Genomic DNA, 21,872 nt, shown 5'->3' on the forward strand with positions numbered 1-21,872 from the left:
GTGGCTTAAGATCCATGTACGTGAGAGATAAAGAAGTTTGTCTCAAAATCTCAGGAATTTGCCACTTGATTACCTACCATAAGTAAAAATGAAAATCAGGGGGCGCCTTGGTGGCTCCGTCATTTAAACCTCCAACTCAGGCTCAGTTCATGATCTCACAGAACCCGATTCAGATCCTCTGTCTCCCTCTCTCTCTGCCCTTCCCCTATGCACGCATGCTCGCTCTCTCTCTCTCTCTCTCTCTCTCTCTCTCAAAAATAAACATAAAGAGTTAAAGAAAGTGAAAATCAGGATAAAACTACCTAAGTCATTAAAAGCAATTCATTAAAAAGAAGTAGAAAGAAATGCCCCTGAGTACTATGAAGGAAAATGTCCATGCTGTGAGAACATAAAACAGGAGGAACCATAAATTTCTGTTCCATTAACTAAATGTGACCTAGCAGTTGCTTCTTTTTTAGTTAAAATCCCATATTTATAACTTCAGAAGATGAGTTTCCAATGATAGACCAGTTTTTTTCCTCTTACTTTTCTAGCTTCAACAAATTCATTGTTGAGAGAATACATATTTGAATAAAAGAATGGTCAGAAATTGGAAATAGCCAGGTAACAGTGATGATCTTTTAGTCAATACATACTTGTTAAATAGCATTGATTTTCCAGAAAGACCTCTAAAATACAAACTGTGTTTTGGATGTTAGTCTTGGGAACCGCCCGTCTCACTCCTCAAAATGCAGCAGTCTCTCCAGTAGAGTAATAGCACCGTGAATATCACAATGTCACTTACTATGCATCCTTTTTATTTCTGTGTTTAAAACAATTAATGGTCATGCTGCTGCTTCTTTGTTGTAACTTCTGAGAAGGCTGATTTATCAGTATAATTTTACTTCATGGTTTACTTTTTATTATGGCAGTATTCAATACACAGAATCAGAAAATCCCATTACTGGGTTTCCACAGTTAGCAACATGTGGCTGGCTCATTTTATCTATACTTTCCTCTCTGACAGGTACACACAGTTTTGCCTCCTTCACTGCATCATTTTGCGGCAAATCTTGAGTATTACATTACTTCGTAAGTAATTCAGTATTTATCTCTAAACTTATGACTTTTTAAAACTATAACATCCTTTATCACATGTAAAAATCAGTTAATCTTTTTAATAGTATTAATATCCAGTTGGTATTGTCACTATTTTAAGTTCTTTTCTGTATGAAGATTGCAATTTGATTTGTGGTATTGGCTGTTATGCAGAACCTATAGAGGTTTTTCTCTTTTGAAACTAAGATATAAAAAGAATAGCTCTGTTTTTGGAATGAAAATGTAATATATTTTTGTAAAATATTTTGGGCAAAGACTCAAAACACACAAACAACCAGCTACTGGAAATCTATGTATAAATAATAATTCTGATTAAACTTGACTTATTTTATTTTCTTATTGTTTTTGTGCTTAATAACCTGCATCTTGGGGAAAAGAGGAGGCTGTTTTGAGAATTTTTGCTCCAGGCTTAGCAAGCTGGTGCTGACTAGGTCCAGAGTTGTGGGCTCGTCAGCCCCATGGCTATAGGGCTTTGGGTCGCAGGCAGCGGTCTTGGACTGTGGGGTTTAGGGCCCTCAGGACAGGCATCGGTTTTTGCCCCACTTATTCTGTGCAGGGCATTTCACTTAAATGAGCACTTACTGTATGCAATTAAACAGGAGAGAATACTTCCTAACTACTGAATGTGGAGTTAATTTGAAATAATAATTTTCTTGCCTTTGTTATAATTCAGAAATAACACAGTATACAGTGCAATTAATATTTGAAACTTTCAAAGAATAAACTGGACAGTGACACAGAAAACAAAGCTTAAAACAGGTGGTGATCTTCTTTTCTCCACTCATTTCCTTCCTTAGCTAGAACAGTAGTGTGGTTTCTGTGTTAGAAATGAAGAGTGACTCATTGGTGAGAGCATAGGGAATGTGAGCTGCCAGCCACTTTCTATTGGATTCAAAATGTTTGAAAGTGAGAGATTCTCTGCTCAGGATGACCAGAGGATTTGGAAAAATTGAGGTTTCTGGAACGTTGATAAATACATACGTACATACATACATACACATACACGTACATATATATATGCACTTGTTTAGGTGTTATAGAACCCCTTTCCCCATGTTGATATTATTAATTAAATTGAGTGTAATAAATTGATACAGTCACACAACTATCACCACAATTTAGTTTTAGAATAGTTCCATCACCTCCCCAAATGATCTTGTGACCATTACCAATAACCCCTGCTTATGCCCTGGCCTCAGGCAACCACTGATGGCATTTTTCTCTACAGTTTTGCTTTTTGTACAGATTTCATATAAATAGAATCATACAGTATGTAGTCTTTTATGTCTGGCATATTTCATTTAGTATGATGTTTTTGAAATTTATCCCTGTTACTGCAAGTATCAGTAGTTCATTTTATTGCTGAGGATTATTCTGTTGTGTATGTCTTCACTAATAGGTGGCCATTTGGGCTGTTTCCAGTTCATAGCAGTGAGCACTTGTGTAAATGTTTTTTATGGTTATGGTTTTGTTTTGTTTTTTAAGTTTTATTTATTTTGAGAGAGCAAGTGCCAGCAGGGAAGGAGCAGAGAGAGAGGGAGAAAGAGAATCAGAAGCAGGCTCCACGCACTGTCAGTGTGGAGCCCGATGTAGGGCTTGAACTCACGAACTGTGAGCTCAAGGCACCAGCATTGTGTGAGAGCTGCAGTCTCTTTACATCCTTGTTAACTCTTGGTATTCCTAGTCATTCATTTTAGCCATTATCGTTGGTATGTAATAATATTTCGTTGAGGTTTTAATTTTCCTTAATGACTAATGAAATGCCTTTTCCTATGTTTCTTTGCCATTCATACATCTTCTTTGTTAAAGTCTCTATTCACATTTTTTGCCTGTTTAAAAAAATTGGATTGTTTATTGAGTTGTAAGAGAGCTTTTATATACAAGTCATTTATTGGCAGATAAATGTTTTGCAAATTTTCCACCCAGTTTGTGACTTTTTTAATGGTTAATATTTTATTCTATTATTATTTTTTTTTAACTTTATTCATTTTGAGAGAGAGTGAGTGGGGGAGGGGCAGAGAGGGGGAGAGTGAGGTGAGAGAATCCCAAGCAGGCTCCACACTGCCAGTAAGGAGCCTGACGCAGGGCTCAAACGCAATGAACCGTGAGTGAGATCATGACTTGAGCTGACATTAAGAGGCAGGTGCCAAATCAACTGAACCACCCAGGTGCCCCATATCTTTTCTTTTTCTTTTTAAAAAAAATTTTTTTTAACGTTTTATTTATTTTTGAGACAGGGAGAGACAGAGCATGAACAGGGGAGGGTCAGAGAGAGGGAGACACAGAATCTGAAACAGGCTCCAGGCTCTGAGCTGTCAGCACAGAGCCCGACGCGGGGCCCGAACTCACGGACCGCGAGATCATGACCTGAGCCGAAGTCGGCCGCTTAACTGACTGAGCCACCCAGGCGCCCCTCTTTTCTTTTTCTTAATGAAATCTTTGAATAGCAAAATGTTTTAAACTTTGATGCAATCCCAGTTTGTTATATTTTCTTTATTATTTCTGCCTTTTGGGGGTCATATCTAAAAAAAATCTTTGGGGGCACCTGGCTGACTCAGTCAGTAGAGCATACTCCTCTGGATCTTGGGGTCGTGAGTTCAAGCCCCACATTGGGTGTGGAGCCTACTTAAAATAAAATTCTCTTTAAAAATAAAAAACAAAAAATGTTCACCAATCCAGGTCAAAAGATTTTCTCCTATTTTTTTTTAGGTGTTTTATAATTTTAGCTCTCTCTTTTTTTTTCTTTTGTAATTTTAGCTCTTACATTTAGGTTTATGATTCATTTTGAGTTTTTATGTATGGTGTGAAGTAAAAGTTGAGGTAAATGGTAAAAGTTGAAGTAAATGGTGATGTTTGTCCTGTTCCTCTGACCTCTCTCTTGGATCTAGAAGCGCCATCCATCCAATTCTGGTTTGATTTCCCACCACCCCCCCCCAAGACTTTTTCATAGTTGGTGTTGTATTCTTCCATCAGGGGATACGTAATGTTTCAGGTTGTCTTTTGTTTTGTGATTGATGTGAGCTGTTACTGATGGTCAACACTTAGATCCATTAATTGATTTTATTAGAGGCTCTGTTATTCCCTCATCATTTATTAGTTGGATTACTTTTGTTAAAAGAAACATCTCCTTCTCTTCTATTCTGTTACCCAGTGGTATAGTTGTGTATGATCTCTTTAATTACAAAATGCCGTGACTCTTAGCAAGTCGTTTGTGGTAGGTATTTTTTCTAATGCACCACTACCCAGTTGAATTGGTAGACAAACAGTTGCAACCGATAAGCAAGTTGAAGGTTTTTCTCTTCTCTCTGCATAAATGTCTTATGAACAGACCCTTCTGTTGGAAACTCTGTATAAGAGTATCCTTCTTGGCTTCTTCATTTGTAGGCAAAGACTGTGTGTATGGTGAATTATTGCTTTATAAGAGCAAATTACAATCTCGACCAATTTTTTTTCCAGCATAGTATTTTGTAATGAGCATATAGTAATTGCTTGCTTCTTTTTTTTTTTTTAACAGGTTTGATTTATGATGTTGCTGTCTCTTATGCTGCTTTATTGTTATGAAATGGTTTTCTGTTCTTGATCTTAACTATAAATAAGAAAAGTTACAAAATTGATGTAAATTCATACATGTAAATGTACTTTTACTATTATTACTTTTTTCACTTTTTGTATCTTAGCCATTAACTCCCATTTTCACAATTCTTCCCAAATGGGATGATGTTTTTCTTCTTTTGGCTGTCAGTGTATCTGTTTTAAACACTAATCTAATGTCACAATAACTTTGTAACATGCTGTAAGTAGATACACTGTACTTCGGATAAAAGGGGCAGAGCTCAGTGAATGGAGGGGGGCAAGAGTGGAGAAGGTTTGTGTACTAATTAGCCCTTGAAGGTGTAGAAGTTTAGTGCCAGCACCTAAAGTTATCACGTGTTTGGTAAGGAGCTGCTGTGAATGTAGCAGGTATTAAAGCAGTGCAGCAGAACAGCTAGTCTGTGTCACATATACAATAGTCCAGGTTTCAAAGTAATTTGTATTAAAGTGGACTTTAATATGTTATGTAATGTATCAGATGTAACAGATTTGCCACAAATAAAAAATACTGCCAAAATGGGGTGCCCGGCTAGCTAACTCAGTTGGAAGAGCATGTAACTCTTGATCTTGGGGTCATGACTTCGAGTCCCATGTTGGGTGGGGCTTAATTTTCAGAGTTGAGATGCTTTTCAATAATTATTTTAGTTTCTTGGCACTTTTTAAGTTAAAGGATGACTATAAGAAGTATTGAGAGTTGAGACTGGAATCCCACCTAATAGATGGCAGAACTATCCCCATTAATTTCACTGAGTAGACCACAGACTGAGCACTTACAGCGGCTAGGCATGGCACCATAGAGACTGAGGCAGGAGTGGGCCTCAGGTGCAGGTGGGCCCCTCTAGAAGGGTCCAAAGGTGCTGTGGTCATTTTTAAGGGGGAGAAGTGAATTCTGGAATGTGTGTTTAGTTCTTTTCCCCTTCACGTTGTAGGGTATTCAGATATACCTATGATTTCTCTTAGTTTCTCCTGAAAGGTACCCTGGTTTTGCAAAATGATTGGCATTTTTTCTTTTTTTTTTTTTTTTTTTGAAAGGCAGTGTTCAGACTTGGGAATCTGAAAATTTAAAAATCACAAACTGAGCTGTAACCACCTTAGATCTTGAGAATTGGCTTTTTTTCCTTCTGTGGCCTTTGTCATTTCCATTTAGCTCTCCGCTTCTACAGTTACAACCTCAGGATGCCAACTGAGATCCTGCCAAGAGAGCTAGCTTCTACCCAGACTCTGGGACTAATCTTCACCCCAAAGGAGATACATAAATGAATTGCTTAAGTATGGCAATAACTCACTACTGCAGCCTTACTGTTGAGTACGGTTTCCAATAACCAGATCCTTGCCGTTTCCCCTAGTTATATAATGATTAAGTTGGTGCCTTGAACTCCTGAATACCAGTGGCTAGATTTCATTCTTGAAACTTAATTTCCTCAGTATTTCTTCTAAGTCTCTACAGAGGCCACCAGCCTATTTGCTTGTACCTGTTTATTATTCTGCATATCTTGACCTGCATTATAAATTTTACTTTCTCACACCTACTTTTTAGCTTGAGAGTTCGTTCTTATTCCTTTTTTTTCTTTCTTGCACACATATATTGAGTATCTATTTGGAATTGGGCTAGAGAGAGAAAATAACCGAGTCCCTGACTTTAAGAGTAACCATGGGTATCAACATCAGCATTCCTTTTTTCTCCAATTAAAAAAATTTTTTTTAATGTTTTATTTATTCTTGAGAGAGAGACAGAGCATGAACGAGGGAGGGTCACAGTGAGAGAGGGACACAGAATCCGAAGCAGACTCCAGGCTCCGAGCTGTCAGCACAGAGCCCGACATGGGGCTCGAACTCACGAGCCATGAGATCATGACCTGAGCCAAAGTCGGATGCTCAACCGACTGAGCCACCCAGGCACCCCATCCAGTTTTATTGAGATACAGTTGTCATATAACATTGTATTAGTCCAAGGAGTACAATATAGTGACTTGATATATGTATATATTGCAAAATTAGGACTATAATAAGTTTAGTTAACATCAGTCACCTCACATTTTTTTTCTTACGACAGTAACTTTTAAGGTCTACTTTTTTAACAGCCTTCAAATATACGATGCGATATTGTTAACTATAGCCACCATGCTGTATGTTACATCCCCAGGACTTATTTGCCCATTAACTGGGCGTTTGTACCTTTTGAGCATGTTTACCCATTCACACCCTGCCTCCCTCATCTCTGGCAACCACCAATCTATCCTCTGAATCTATGAGTTTGGTTTTTTTATTTAGATTTTATTTTATTTTAATTTTACATCTTTCAAAACACTTTTTTAATGTTTGTTTTTGAGAGAGAGAGTGTGTAAGCAGGGGAGGGACACAGAGAGAGGGAGACACAGAATCTGAAGCAGGCTCTAGGCTCTGAGCTGTCAGCACAGAGCCCGATGTGGGATTCGAACCCACGAACCGTGAGATCATGACCTGAGCCAAAGTTGCACACTTAACCAGCTGAGCCACTTAGGCGCCCCATTTGGTTTTTTAGATTCCACATATAAGTGAGATCATACAGCATTTGTCTTTCTCAGACTTACTTCATTTAGCATAGTGCTCTCGAGGTCCATCCATGTTGTTGCAAATGGCAGGATTTCCTTCTTTTTTTGTGGCTGAAGAGTGTTCTGTTGTGTAAGTACAGTATATTTTCTTTATTCATTAATCTATTGTTGGTCGCATAGGTTGCTTCCATGTCTTGGCTATTCTAAATAATCCCGCAGTGAACTTGGTGGTGCAGATATCTTTTCAGGTAGTGATTTTGTTTCTTTCAGATACTTAGAAATGGAATTGCTGGCTCATATGGTAGTGTTATTTTTAATTTTCTGAGGAACCTCCATACTGTTTTACATAGTGGCAGCACCAGTTTACATTCCCACCAACAGTGCATGAGGGTTCCCTTTTCTCCACATTCTCATCAGTACTTTCTGTCTTTTTGATAATAGCTGTTCTAACATGTATGGGGTGATATCTCATTTTGGTTTTGATTTTCATTTCCCTGAAGATTCATGATATTGAGCACCATTTCATGTACCTGTTGGCTATTATATATCTTTTTTTGGGAAAAAAAAATCTATTTAGTTCTGTGATTGGTTGACTTTAAAGGAACACATTGAGAAAGGAACCGTTCTTTGTTCCATTAAGCCTGATTACCATGATCTCAGGATCAAAGTCTGATAAACTGAGCAAATTTAGCTTTGAAATATTTTGCCTGGTCACATAAGTAGTAGGTTATTTAAAGTGAAATCATAGCGACGCCTGGGTGGCTCAGTTGGTTAAGCGGCCAACTTTAGTTCAGGTCATGATCTCACCGTTTGTGAGTTTGAGTCCTACGTTGGGTTCTGCACTAACAGTGGGGAGCCTGCTTCAGATTCTCTGTCTCTCTCCTTCCCTCCCTCTCTCTAAAAAATAAATAAACATTAAAAAAGAGAATTCTTTAAGAAATAAAATGAAATCATAATCATTTTCAGGCTTTAATTTATTCTTTTGTGTCCTGTTGGAATACAGATAAACTGAAATGTATTTCAGAGGAAGTTCAGGATGGTGAGGGAACTTAGGACCTGTCTTTGGAATAACTGTTAGTTCTCTCAGCTGTGTGAAGGGCTTTTGTGTGAGCAAAGGTACAGACTCATTGTGAGTGGGAAATACCTATGGGTAGAAGGAAGCCTTTGGGACTTGGGGCAGTTGAATGGAAAAACTTTGTGGTGAAGCAACTCAGAAGTGGTATAGATTGTCCCAGAAGGCACTTATGGGAGTTTTTTGTTACTGTGTCATCAGTGGTGTTTGACATAGAATAGATAACTTCTTCCACTCAAGGATGCGTAGATAGGTTCCTCCTCAAGGAACATGCTAGAGAAGCACCCTAGGTTAATGGAGAGGAATTATTTGTGGAAATGTTGGGGCATGAGAATGGTGGATAGGTAACCACAAAACTATGAGGACCATTGGACTAGGTGCTACCTATTAAAGTTTCTTCCAGCTTTTAGATTCACCAATCTCTGTGGTTAGTGAAACAAAGGTTTTTTAAACATCTCCCAGGCAGTTGAGTTCATGTCCACGTGCAGTGTGTTGTATAGTTTCTGATGGCACGAAGCAAATGTCTGAAAAGGAGAGAGTGATGTGAGCATAAAGTACCTAATTATTCGGGGGAGGAATGAGCAAAAGGAAAATGTTTATGTATTGAACTTAATCACTCGTCATTTGAGTAAAGTAGAAAAAATTTCTTCTTCAGCCTTCACCCCTCTCCATCAGTATCCCTCTGAAATTGCAAAGTTGACCGGGCAGCCCTGGGGCAGTCATGTCTGTTTTGGTAGTTTTAATCATTTGCTTTACAGATGTCTCTGTTTAATGCCAAAAATCCATAGTGTTTGTTACAGTTGGGAAAACTGTCTTGACAAGACTTTTTCATTAAAGTGGCTTTTTGAAGTCTAACTGGCAGTCTGAATTTGACATTTTGTTTAAGATTTGGGTAAGAGTAGTACTGTGCTGTTTGAATGGCTTATTGGTATTTTTTTTTTCTTAAAACATTGTTTTGAGAGGAATTTGAAGTAAGCTTATGACTTTTTGATAGTTAGATTTGGCATTAAGCCTCCTCAAGCTTTGGGTTTCCTAGTCAGCAAGGATTGACTGAGTGTCCTGTCTCGTCGTCTGGCTGGAGGCCGTGAAGTTGCAAACCTGATGTGGCTGAGTTTGTAGTCATCTTCAGATTATCATTTTGGGCGGATTTAATGTGAGTTTAGACAAGTGAATTGAGTTTTCTTTTATACTTTAATAGAGAATAGTACCGCATTTGTAATCTCACGTCTTGTAAGAAAATATTGAAGAAAACACATTAATGATTTTGAGTGTGTGCTTTTGAGTTGTGATGATGATGTTTTTCCTGGGTGTTTTAAGCAACTAGCTCATTTATTTTCTCAACAGTTTAAATACAACAATTAAAACAATAACCTTGTTCTGCCTCCCCCACCCACCCGCCCACTCCATTCCGCACTTTGGAATATAAATCAGAACAGTTTTCATATATGGTGCTGGAATATTTGCCCCTCTGAAATAGATATCAATAGCCATTTACTTGCCTCAAGCCCATCCTGTGTTAGTTTGCAAATAACAAAGGTTTGAATTCTTTTCAGCTTACTTTGATGACTTCAGGCATCTGTCTCTGTTTCAGTTATAGTTTTATCTAAGGCTGAAAGAAGTTTTATATTTTATAAAACCTATTTTTTCCTATACAATATGAAACTTAGTGTAGCATAGTCAGTATTAGTAAGAATTGAAAATTACATAGATATTTTTGTACTACACACTAGAAAGTGGAATTGGTAAGTGCTAATCTTGGAAAAATGTTAGTCTTTGTAGTACTGTATTTAAGTTTACTTAAATAATAATTTAATGGTAGGAAAAATACTGTTTTTAGAGAAAGAATAGAAAAGGGGAAGGGGAAGCATCATTTCTTGTTTAAAAGGGGCAGAGACTTAAGCAAAAATTTCTGTGTATTTAACATAAGCACTTCTAGTTCTCAGAGGAAGTTTAATAGATTAATAGATGTGGGTATTGAACTCTACAAAAGCAAGTAACAAGCTGCAACTAAGTTCTAATGCTGAACAAACCACAGGCTACAAGCACCCTGCTGATCTCTAGCGTAACAGGTAGACTGTTGTTCTGCCTGGTGGGGGTTTTGGTTTTATGTATGAGTTTAATTAGTTTCCTAATACGCATAATGTAGGCTTTTTTCCCCCTTATGTCTACGTAGCTTTTTTGCACTGTATTATTTTACACATGTAACGTGTTCCAGTTTATCTCTAGTAGTAACCAGAGGTTTACTCCTTTCCTCGAAGCACTTATTTTAAAAGCTACTGAAGAGTTGTTTTGTTTTCTAAATAACTTATGCCTTTTCTAAATCCTTATCCTTGTTCCTTCTATCATTGTTATTAAATGTTGATCATGCTTCTTAGGTTTGTGGAGCGTGACCTGAATGGCCCGAATTTGCAGTAGACAGTCGCCACACAGTTTCCCAGGGATGCCCCAGGCGGGCAGCAGCCTTGCCCAGGAGTGGGGAGACGTTCCCACTGATCGTGCTGTTTTGGTGCTTACAGTGATTTTGAGGGGTAGTAGCCTATCCAAAGGTCCTTGGCAGTTACAACCAATGATCTGCTTTTAGGGCCTTAAATGTCTTAAAACATCCTAATGAATTAATTGTACAGCACATGTGATTATAGTCCAGGAGTCTTTAAAGTCTAACATAAAGCTTTCAAAAAAATACCTGTGTGCTTAATATTAATAGAACAAAACAAAGCAGTGGAACCCCCAAAGCCTCCTGCCTCAACATCACACCCTTGGTTGAAGGCTTTGAGAAGAGTGAGTAGAGGTTAAAGTTGAGTGAATGATCAGACAAAAGGCAGCCTCCCAGGGATCTGGAGACATTAGTCACTATAGCTTGCCTGCCACCCACTCTTCTCCAGGCCTCTGGGGGTAAGGAAGAAGCCTCTTCACTCCCTTGGGGGTGGAGGCTTTGTTTATGTGCTTTCCTGCTGATTCTGAGGTTTTTGATGGTGGCTGTTTATCACACTGATTCTTTTTTAGCCTTTTGACTGTTCTTTAAACTCCCTTTCCTTCCATTCCATCAAATAATAAAGAAATGTATGTTAATTAAAGCAAAGTTACTGTATAACTTTGCTAGGAAGAAAGAGTTAGAAGGGTATTTGGTAAGCAAAGTGAGAGTATTCCAAGTACTGAGAGGTTGGGAATCATCCTTGAAATAGTATCTTCATTCTTCTACTAAGAGGTTTGTTAAAGCAAGAATAGCTAATCTGCGCTGAGGGCTTACTGTGCCATAAACTTTTACATGCACTAATGGATTGAATAATCAGAGTAACTATGAGATAGGTGCCATTGTTAACATCTCCATTTTATAGGTGATGACACTGAGGCATAAATTGGTGATACAACTTGTCCAAGGCCACACAGCAAGCAGGCATGCACCTGGGACTCATACCCACCAGTCTGGCTCCTAAGGCCTCACGCTTCCTTATCAGGACTGTCTGGTTACTTTTGATACGGTGTTGATCATTCTTTTTTTTTTTTTTTTAATTTTTTTTTTTCAACGTTTTTTTTTTTTTATTTATTTTTGGGACAGAGAGAGACAGAGCATGAACGGGGGAGGGGCAGAGAGAGAGGGAGACACAGAATCGGAAACAGGCTCCAGGCTCCGAGCCATCAGCCCAGAGCCTGACGCGGGGCTCAAACTCACGGACCGCGAGATCGTGACCTGGCTGAAGTCGGACGCTTAACCGACTGCGCCACCCAGGCGCCCCGATCATTCTTACATCTTGATTTTCTGCCCTTTAGAAGGCTAAGTTAACCACTTAAAATTTTTTATTAAACATCCTGTACTTTTGGTTCAGTCACCTCTAAAATTTATGACCCCTAACTTCCTTAGCTGAGAAGACACAACTGTATGGGAATATAAGGGTGTAGACATATTTCTAATAATCTAATGAATAGGATTTATTAGGTGCCTGCTATTTGTGTGGTGCTCTATTCTATGTAAATTCTGCTTTAGTCTTCAGAACCCCTCAATATATGTATATTCCCTATGTAACAGTTAGGGAAGCTGAGCTAGCAAAATGATAGCCTGGGGAACTTAAGCTGAGTCTCCTTTTTATGGTTTGTCTAGTCCATTCTCGCTACTTGCCACTCCCCAGCTAGGAGTCTTGTTGTCCATTGTCCAGAGAAGCATTTGCCCAACCGGCGAAGACAAAGGCACAAAGAGACCTGGATTCCCTTCTGAGCACCTCCACTGGTTTTGCTGAGTGATGTTTTTTTTTTTTTTTTTTTTTTTTTTTTTAAATTTTTTTTTTTTCAACGTTTTTTATTTATTTTTGGGACAGAGAAAGACAGAGCATGAACGGGGGAGGGGCAGAGAGAGAGGGAGACGCAGAATCGGAAACAGGCTACAGGCTCCGAGCCATCAGCCTAGACAGAGCCTGACGCGGGGCTCGAACTCACGGACAGCGAGATCGTGACCTGGCTGAAGTCGGACGCTTAACCGACTGCGCCACCCAGGCACCCCTGAGTGATGTTTTTAAAGATACTTACTGTCCTGAACTTTGGGTAGAACAAATTTAGTTGTACTCATTGTTTAGCTTCTGTTGATTCTCATTCTCTTCAAGGGAATAGTCTGCTTTTAACGAAATAGAATTGGCTTTTATGTTACTTCCAACAGTTCATGTAGCAGAGAATTTGCAATAAAATAACACATCTAAGGCCACTAGGAATTTAGAGGGAGAGAGCAATGTGGACTGTCACACTGAGGTTTGTTTTGGCCTCATCTGATACAGGGGTTTTTTTCCTGGAGTGTGTATGTGTACTTGCTGTTTCCTCTCATTGACCTGCCTTTCTGATTTCTAACATAGTTATCAGGGAGTTTTCAGACCCTCCCTCTTCCCCTCGCTGGGGGCTACCTATAATGAGATGAGCACATGGGTAGCTATTTGGAAGGTGAAGACAATTAACTAACTTTCTAGGCCTGATTTGAACTTCTGGATCTTTTTGGTTTGTGGTCAATTCCTTAACCTTGAGCTAAGAACTTCAAAAACATTTGGAGGCCTTTATTTCTGGTTTCTGTTTATTTGGCCTGTAGCTGAGCTCTACAGTTAAACTATATTAGTATCTCTGGTCTCTTGACGATCAATCCCTTTTAAGTATTATTCTGTCCCACTGCCAGACTCCCTTCTAGCTTAATGTAAATTTGATTAACTGTCTGGGAGTTTTAGGCCACCTTTACCAGATATCCAAATTAGAGTCATATGACTTGTTCTTCTTGGTCATGGTAATTGGAGGGAGAATAGGGGAATAAGGATATCAAAATTCATGAATAGTTAAAAAATATTCATTATTTTGTTCCTAGCTCTGACTTTCCCTTTTTACCTTTCACGATAGTTTTGTTTTTAATCAGATTTTGAATTTTGATTTAAATTTTCATTGACTACTTCTCTTTAAACATATTCCTTAGAGGTATAGCAAAATTAATACTAAAGGGGCACTTTCTCTTTCAGTTAGCATGCGTGCGCGCGCATGCACACACACACACACATATTTTAAGTTTATTTATTTTGAGAGAGACAGAGAGAGGGAGCGGGGGAGGGGCAGAGAGAGAGAGAGGGAGGAAGAGAGAATCCCAAGCAGGCTCCACACTGTCAGTGCAGAGCCCGATGTGGGGTCAGAATCCTCCCCAGTTGTGAGCTCATGACCTGAGCTGAAACCAAGAGTCGATGCCTAACTGACTGAGCCACCCAGGTGCCCCTGCACACATACATTTTTTGATGAGGCATCGAAAATTGCTTATAATAAGTATGATTGCCTGCCAGTACTTTTTGCATACATATTCTTTGGTATCAAGAAAAAGAAGTGTGTATGTGTTTACTTGGCCATATAGCAAAAACTGCTTGGTCTAGAGGTGCAATATATACAATTATCTGAATATTAGTTTCAGTTACACTTACAAGTTTTACAATTTAAAAATGGTTCTGCCAAAGTTGGGGTTCAGTAATTGATCATTTTAATTTGCAGTTCATTAATTCAACAGATATTAATTGAGTGCTAGCTATGTTTTAGGAGCAGGGACATTATTAGTCTCATTTGTTCATTACTCTGCTGCCCAGCACAGAGCCTGGCATCTGATAGCATTCAGTAATATCAGTTGAATGAAACGATGCATGTCCTCATGGAGTTTACATGCTGGTGTTATACTCACATCTAGCACTGAAAGAGCCCCAAGAGAAGTAGAATGCGTAATCCATATTTTAAAACTATCTTGCTTCTCTCATTGAGAGTGAGAGTATATTTCCCAGAAGCTCCCCAGCATATTTTCTCTTCTTTTGTAGCCAGGACCAGGTCATATAGCCATACAGAAGGCCCAGAACGCAGTTTTCTGACAGCAAGGAGTGGACTGACTGAGTGCAGTCCATTACGTGGAACGGGGCTTTGCCATGCTAAACGGATGCAGGATTCAGGGCAAGGGGAAGAGAGAGGGAAGGACTTAACAAGGCTACTCGGAGTGTGATTTACAGAATTGGAGAGGTAGATGTGGACTGAGCTTAACTTTGTGCAGAGCTATGAAGAATATAGTTTCTTGGCGCATACAGAGGTAAACTGGAATTTTAACCTATTTATGAACAAACTTTAATCTTAACACTCGAAGCAAAAAAGTGTCATAAATTACATAAATTCTTTTAAATCCTTTTCTCTGGAAACACTTCAAGATTAGTTTATCATGTCATTTAAAGAATAAGGGCCTTCTGTTTTCCTTTTCATAAGTATTCAGTAATTCAGAGATTTTATTTTAATTAGGCTTTTATTCTTTCATAGGAACTAGTTTAAGGACCTACTAGAATAACATTTCAGAAGAAGTTCATAAATGGTAACACTTAGGTGCCATCCAGACTCCTGGCTATTCCCCATTCTACCAGAACAATATAGAGCTTTGTAGTTGAACAAGTAACAAACAAAAGAACTAGAGTGTAAGTTATGTGGAGCCATCACATTATGGTACAGGAGACACACCTCACAGTCGCCCTCACTGCCTGATCTCTGAGGGAAGTCTAGAGGGGTTCAGGCTCCGGAGTCAGACTGGGGTTCACATCCTGCCCTGCTATTTGCTTACTAAAAGAACTGACAGGTTATTTCTTTTCTCTGAGCCTCAGTTTCCTCATCTGTAAAATGGGGTTACCATGTATAGGCTACGTAGAGTGGTTAGGATTAAATAAGATAGAATTTGAAAATAGTTAACACTTATGCATACCATATATTATCAGCAGTGTTTTATTTACTATATAACACACAAAAAGTACTAGGCACATACACGGTAAGTACTCATATAGGACTTCTTTTTTTTTTTTAGATAAATGGTTAACACCATTTGTAGGGTTAGAATGATCTGTCATTTGACGTGAGAAGGCTGAGAAACAGCCACTATGAAATTACACAACAGTTTCAAGCCTTTTCATAACTGAATGTAGTCTATTCATGTAATCATTTTATAATATTGAAATTGGTACATTTTTGGCAGTGTTTATGTTGGTGAACTAAATACCTCCTTATTTAATCAGAACAGAGACCTATTGACTATTTCAACATGTGCTCATGTAACTGGCTTCTATAAATAAAGTCGTCATCCATGAAGAATGTGACAATATTTGTACTCTAGAACATCTACCATTTCTCCAGCTTATAGGATAAGGATAAAGAAATGATTTTTATGGAGTATTACTCAGCAATCAAAAAGAATGAAATCTTGCCATTTGCAACTACGTGGATGGAACTGGAGGGGATTATGCTAAGTGAAATTAGTCAGAGAAAGACAAAAATCATATGACTTCACTCATATGAGGACTTTAAGAGACAAAGCCGATGAACATAAGGGAAAGGAAACAAAAATAATATAAAAACAGGGGGACAAAACAAAAGAGACTCATAAATATGGAGAACAAACTGAGGGTTGCTGGAGGGGTTGTGGGAGGGGGTATGGGTTAAATGGGTAAGGGGCATTAAGGAGTCTACTGAAATCATTGCTTCATTATATACTAACTAATTTGGATGTAAATTTTAAAAAATAAAAAATAAAGTTAAAAAAATGATTTTTAAATGCTACTGTCATATCTTGGTACAATGAAAGATCATGTCAGAACTATGATTTCATAATCTTGATATGTGGTGCAGAGTACAAATATTGTCACTATTAGCAATTGCTGAGGGAACAGGGCTGTGAAGTGGTCCTACTTATAGCTGGAACTAGGGATTTATAAATTGGTTGACATGAGATTTCCAACATCATTATAGTATGAATCAGTTTTAAAAAAATATTTATGCTTGAAATTTTTGAAAGACGTATTAAAGAAGGGTTAGAAAAATTGACATTGAGGTGCTTTTAATGGAAAATTTATGGGTGTTGAAATTAGGATTTTAAACACTAAAACAGCGTAAGTTACTGAATTGGTGTGATGAAATGCCTTCATGGATGATCGATCAGTAAACCTAACGGAAAGAAAGGTGAAGTGTGAGAGTGGGGACTGAAGCTGACAAGAAGGTTTCCAAGGTGCGAAATAAAGATTGAAGCCATTCTAGATATTTTAAAGAGTTTTTATTAAGCTTGAATGAATTATGGCATATGAAAAGAGCTCATAAGTTGGAACCACTGTTCATATAAGGAGTGTTAATAATTACACTTTTGTTGATTGAAAAAAATTTTCCTGGAAACTCAAAGAAAGAAGCTTTAACGATGAAGAAATTAATCATACTGCCCGATTATTTTCCATCGGAACCCCTGATTTTTCGTTCTCAAACCACTCCTCCTCTAAACCTTTCCCCTAAATGGCAATTTCATCCTTTCTGTGGCTTAGGCCAAAAACTTGGGAGTCAGCCCAGATGCTGCTCTTTCTCTCACACCACACATCCAGTTTTCCTTCTACCCTTCTCAACCTTTTCACCGATGCTCTAGTGGATCTAGCCACTAACACGCTCGCTGGGATTGTTCCAGGATCTTTTTTATTGATCTTCCTGGGCTCCTTGCTCACTTCACAGTCTATTCTCAACACAGTTGCACAGTGATCCTTTTGAAAGAGAGGTCAGATTATGTCCCTCCTCTGCTCAGAGCCCTCCAGTGTCTTCCTCAAAACCCAGATCTTCACAGCAGCCTACACGTTTGTGTATAATCTGGTCCCTGGTACCTTTCTGAGCTCATCTCCTAGCATCTTTGCCTTGATCCTTCTGCTCCAACAGCAGTGGCCTTGAAAGTGCTACACAAGCTCCCACTTCAGGATCTTTGCGCTTTCTGTCTGGAATGTACTTCCCCAGGTACCCTTGGGTGTTGGCTAATGTCACCTCATCACTAAGGCCTTGGTACTCTTTCGAAAGTAGTAACTCTGTGTCCTCCTTCCTTGCCTCATTTTTGCCCCTAACATTTATTTTCATTCAGCATACTATATACTTTATTACCTGTCTCCCCACACTAGATTGTGAGATCTGTGAGGGCAGCACCCCCCTCCCCCGCCATTTGTTTGCCTAACACAGTATGTGGCAGATAGTATGTGCTCAGCAAACATTGATTGACTAATTGCAGTAACATTGCAGTTCATTAGTATCACTGCTGTTGACTCATAGAGGCTTCTTTGAACAAAATCACTGGTAGTATCTGTTAATATCAGTTCTAAAAAATGGTAGTACTAATTCTAAACACTCATATTTAATAGTGGGAAGTACTGCATTATATTTCCCAGCTTCCCTTGTAGTTAGATGGGGTCATGTGACCGAATTTTAACAATAGAATGTGGGTAGAAGCCCTGGATCAAGAAAACCTACGTGAATGATCCCTATGCTGAATGATTTGGGGAACCTGTGTTGAAGATGCAGCGCTCTGGGTCAGAAGGCGCTTGGCTCGATGAATTACCACATAGAGGACAGTTGCCTACTCTTCAGGAACACCTGTTTGGGCTTTCACTGAGTGAGAAATATCTGTTGGATTAAGCAACTGTAATTTGGAATTTATTGGTTAAAGCACAGCATTACCTTAACTAAAACAAACCAGTGACAGCTAAATGCTCCTTGTTCTTTCTGTTGGATATCCAGATGGTACCCAGATTCCTTGCCCTCAGCTTCTGTATTTGAAAATGGAAATAATGTTATTTTAAAGCACAGGTGTGTTCTTCTTTTAGGTTTATTTTGAGGGAAAGTGCATGCAAGAGGGGAACGGGCAGAGAGGGGGAGAGACAGAACGCCAAGCAGGCTCCATACTGTCAGAGCAGAGCCTGATGTGGGGCTCGAACCCACCAGACAGGAGGTTGTGACCTGGTCTTACCTGATCCTGAGCTGAGATCAGGAGTCAGACGCTCGACTGACTGAGCTATCCAGGCGCCCCCACAGTTGTGTTCTTTTTTTTTTTTTTTTTTAACGTTTATTTATTTTTGAGACAGAGAGAGACAGAGCATGAACGGGGGAGGGGCAGAGAGAGAGGGAGACAGAATTGGAAGGGGGCTCCAGGCTCTGAGCCATCAGCGCAGAGCCCGACGCGGGGCTCGAACTCACGGACCACGAGATTGTGACCCAGGCTGAAGTCGGACGCTTAACCGACTGAGCCACCCAGGCGCCCCCACAGTTGTGTTCTTAATACAGATGACTTTATTTTTTTGCGACTCGATCAAGATACACTTCACATACCATGAAATTCACTTATTTAAAGTGTACAGTAGTGCAGAGTGGTTTTTTTTCTTAACGTTTATTTATTTTTGAGACAGAGAGAGACAGAGCATGAACAGGGGAGGGTCAGAGAGAGGGAGACACAGAATCCGAAACAGGCTCCAGGCTCTGAGCTGTCAGCACAGAGCCCGACGTGGGGCTCGAACTCACGGACCGCAAAATCATGACCTGAGCCGAAGTCGGCTGCTTAAACGACTGAGCCACCCAGGCGCCCCCAGAGTGGTTTTTTTTTTATTATTGAAGTATAGTTGATATACGATGTCATACTAGTTGTGTACTAGCTGTGTACAACACAGCTGAATAATGGTTTTTATTCAGTTGTAGGGCTGCTGTGACAATCTAATTTCATAGTGTTTCAGTAGCCCCCAGAAGAAACTCTGCATAGTGGTAGTCTTTCCCTCTAGCTCTCGGCACCCTCACTACTCTACCTTCTGTCCCTATGGACTTGCCTGTTCTGGCCATTTTATATAACTGGAAGCATATAATATGTGGCCTTTTGTGTTTGACTTCTTTCACTTGGTATATTTTCAAAGTTATCCAAATTATAGCATGTATCAGTACTTCATGCCTTTTTAAAAAAAACTTTTTAATGTTTATTTATTTTTGAGAGAGCGTGCATGAGTGGGAGAGGGGCAGAGAGAAAGAGAGAGAGAGTGGGACAGAGGATCTGAAGTGGGCTCTGCACTGACAGCAGAGAGCCTGACGCAGGGCTCAAACTCATGAGTTGAATCGTGAGGTCATGACCTGATCTGAAGTCGGACGCTTAAGTGACTGAGCCACCCTGGTGCCCCTCTTTCTTTGAAAATGTTATGCTTCAGGGAGTCTGGGTGGTTCAGTTGGTTAAGTGTCTGACTGTTGATTTCGGCTTAGGTCATGATCTCAGGGTTTGTGAGATCAAGCCCTGCATTGGGCTCTGCACTGACAGTGCAGAGCCTGCTTGGTATTCTTTCTCTTCCTTTCTCTCTGCCCCTTCCCTGTTCACGCTCTCTCAAAATAAATAAACTTAAAAAAAATGTTATGCTGCTTATTTCTTTATCTTCTTTGGGTATTAAATTTTTTTAATGCTTATTTATTTTTAAGAGAGAGAGAGAGGGATAGGGAAAGACAGAGCATGACGGAGGAGGGGAGGCAGAGACAGAGAAGGAGACAGAATCCAAAGCAGGCTCCAGGCTCTCAGCTGTCAGCGCAGAGTCCGATGCATGGCTTTAACTCAGGAACCACGAGATCGTGACCCAAGCTGGAGTCAGTTGCTTAACCGACTGAGCTACCCAGGCACCCCCTCTTTGGATATTTTTCTGAAATAGATATTGGAAATGGAATTGCTTGGTTTGTACAGAATGCAAGTTAAATTTTTTGATGGAATAAAATTTCTCTCTAAAAGGGTTATACCCATTTGTGCTCTTCAACTAGTAGTGACAACATCCATTTCTCCATAATTTCACCTGTATTGGATGTTATTAATCTTTTATTTTTGTCATTCTAAATGAAAAAAACCTCATTTTAACCTTTGACATTGAACATGTTTTTGTATGCTTATTGATCATTTGCATTTCTTCTCTAAAATTCCTCTTCGTACCTGACTTTTGTTCTCCGTTAGGTTTGGCCTTTTTTTCTTTATTAATTTATAGATGTTTTCTGTGATTATGACTGTTAATCCTTTATGTCTAATATATGCTGGAAATATTTTCTTCTAGTCTATGGCTTGGTTTTTATATAATGTATTTATTATTTTTTTTTAATGTTTATTTTTGAGAGAGAGAGAGAGAGAGCGTGTGTGTGAGTTGGGGAGGGTCAAAGAGAGAGGGGGACGGGATTGGAAGCTGACTCTGCACTGGCAGCAGCAAACCCTATATGAGACTTGAACACACGAATCGAATTGTAGATCATGACCTGAGCTGAGGTTGGACGCCCAACCTACTGAGCTACCCGGATCCCCTTAGGGCTTGGTTTTTAAAGTTGTTTATGCTGTCTTTCTGCCAGTCAGAAGTTTTAAATATTTTTAAATGTTCCATTTTATGGCCTCAATGCTTAAGGATGTCTATGCTGTCGCAGGGTTTATAACCGTATTCCCATTTTTTTAATTTGTTTGGAGTCTTGTTTTTCATGTTTTGCTCTTTTAATTTGCCTGGAATTTATTTATGTGGCAGCATGAAGTAAGGATCCAGTTTTTTGCCTCTCAGAATGGATAGCCAATTCTTTAATTCCTATTTTACTGATGTATTTGTCTTTTCTTGTACTAATACCATACTATTTTAATATTTTGATAGAACTATCTCATCATATACATCTTTTACAAAAATGTAGCTGGGTTGTACATTTTCTCCTTCAGATGCATTTTAAATTAGCATTTTAAAATAAATTACCCTTTTGGGATTTTTATTGGAAAGAAAAACATTTCTCTAACACAACTTCTTAAAAAATTTTTTTTTAACATTTGTTCATTTTTGAGAGACAGAGACTGAACACAAGCAGGGGAGGGGCAGAGAGAGAGAGGGAGACACAGAACCCGAAGGAGGCTCCAGGCTCTGAGTTGTCAGCCCAGAGCCTGATGGCACAGCTTGAACCTGTGAACCGTGAGATCATGACTTGAGCTGAAGTTGGATGCTCGATTGACTGAGCCACCCAGGCACCCCGTAACACAACTTTTAAAAAATGTTTCTTTATTTATTTAGAGAGAGAGACAAAAGGGCAGAGAGAGAGAGAATCCCAAGCAGGCTCCGCTTTGTCAGCACAAAGCCCAACGGGGCGTTCAATCTCATGAACCACGAGATCATGACCTGAAGTGAAATCAAGAGTCCGATGCTTATCTGACTGAGCCACCCAGGTGCCGCTTCTCTAACACAATTTTTAATGGCCATGTAGTATTACATTGTATGCTTATGCCATATTTTACTTAAAAATTTCTCATT

The 21,872-nt window shown here is 39.2% G+C and overlaps 1 protein-coding gene across 17 annotated transcripts in view; it reads left to right on the forward strand.

Moving 5' to 3' along the window:
* The window catches only part of SFMBT1 (Scm like with four mbt domains 1), a 129,778-nt gene that overhangs the window by 39,437 nt on the left and 68,469 nt on the right, over window positions 1–21,872 (forward strand). For 5 of the 17 annotated variants that reach the window (XM_058726580.1, XM_058726576.1, XM_058726587.1 and 2 more), the window contains one exon: window positions 1,007–1,071. The exons of 8 other annotated variants lie outside the window; for them this stretch is intronic. The gene's annotated coding sequence lies outside the window, so the exon portion shown is untranslated. Of the gene's footprint in view, window positions 1–533; window positions 604–1,006; window positions 1,072–21,635; window positions 21,788–21,872 lie in introns of all 17 variants that reach the window. 4 more of the 17 variants (XM_058726588.1, XM_058726579.1, XM_058726586.1 and 1 more) reach the window with 2 other exon arrangements.

The sequence above is a fragment of the Neofelis nebulosa genome, chromosome 4 (genome assembly GCF_028018385.1).
Source record: "Neofelis nebulosa isolate mNeoNeb1 chromosome 4, mNeoNeb1.pri, whole genome shotgun sequence".
NCBI classification, from domain to species: Eukaryota; Metazoa; Chordata; class Mammalia; order Carnivora; family Felidae; genus Neofelis; species Neofelis nebulosa.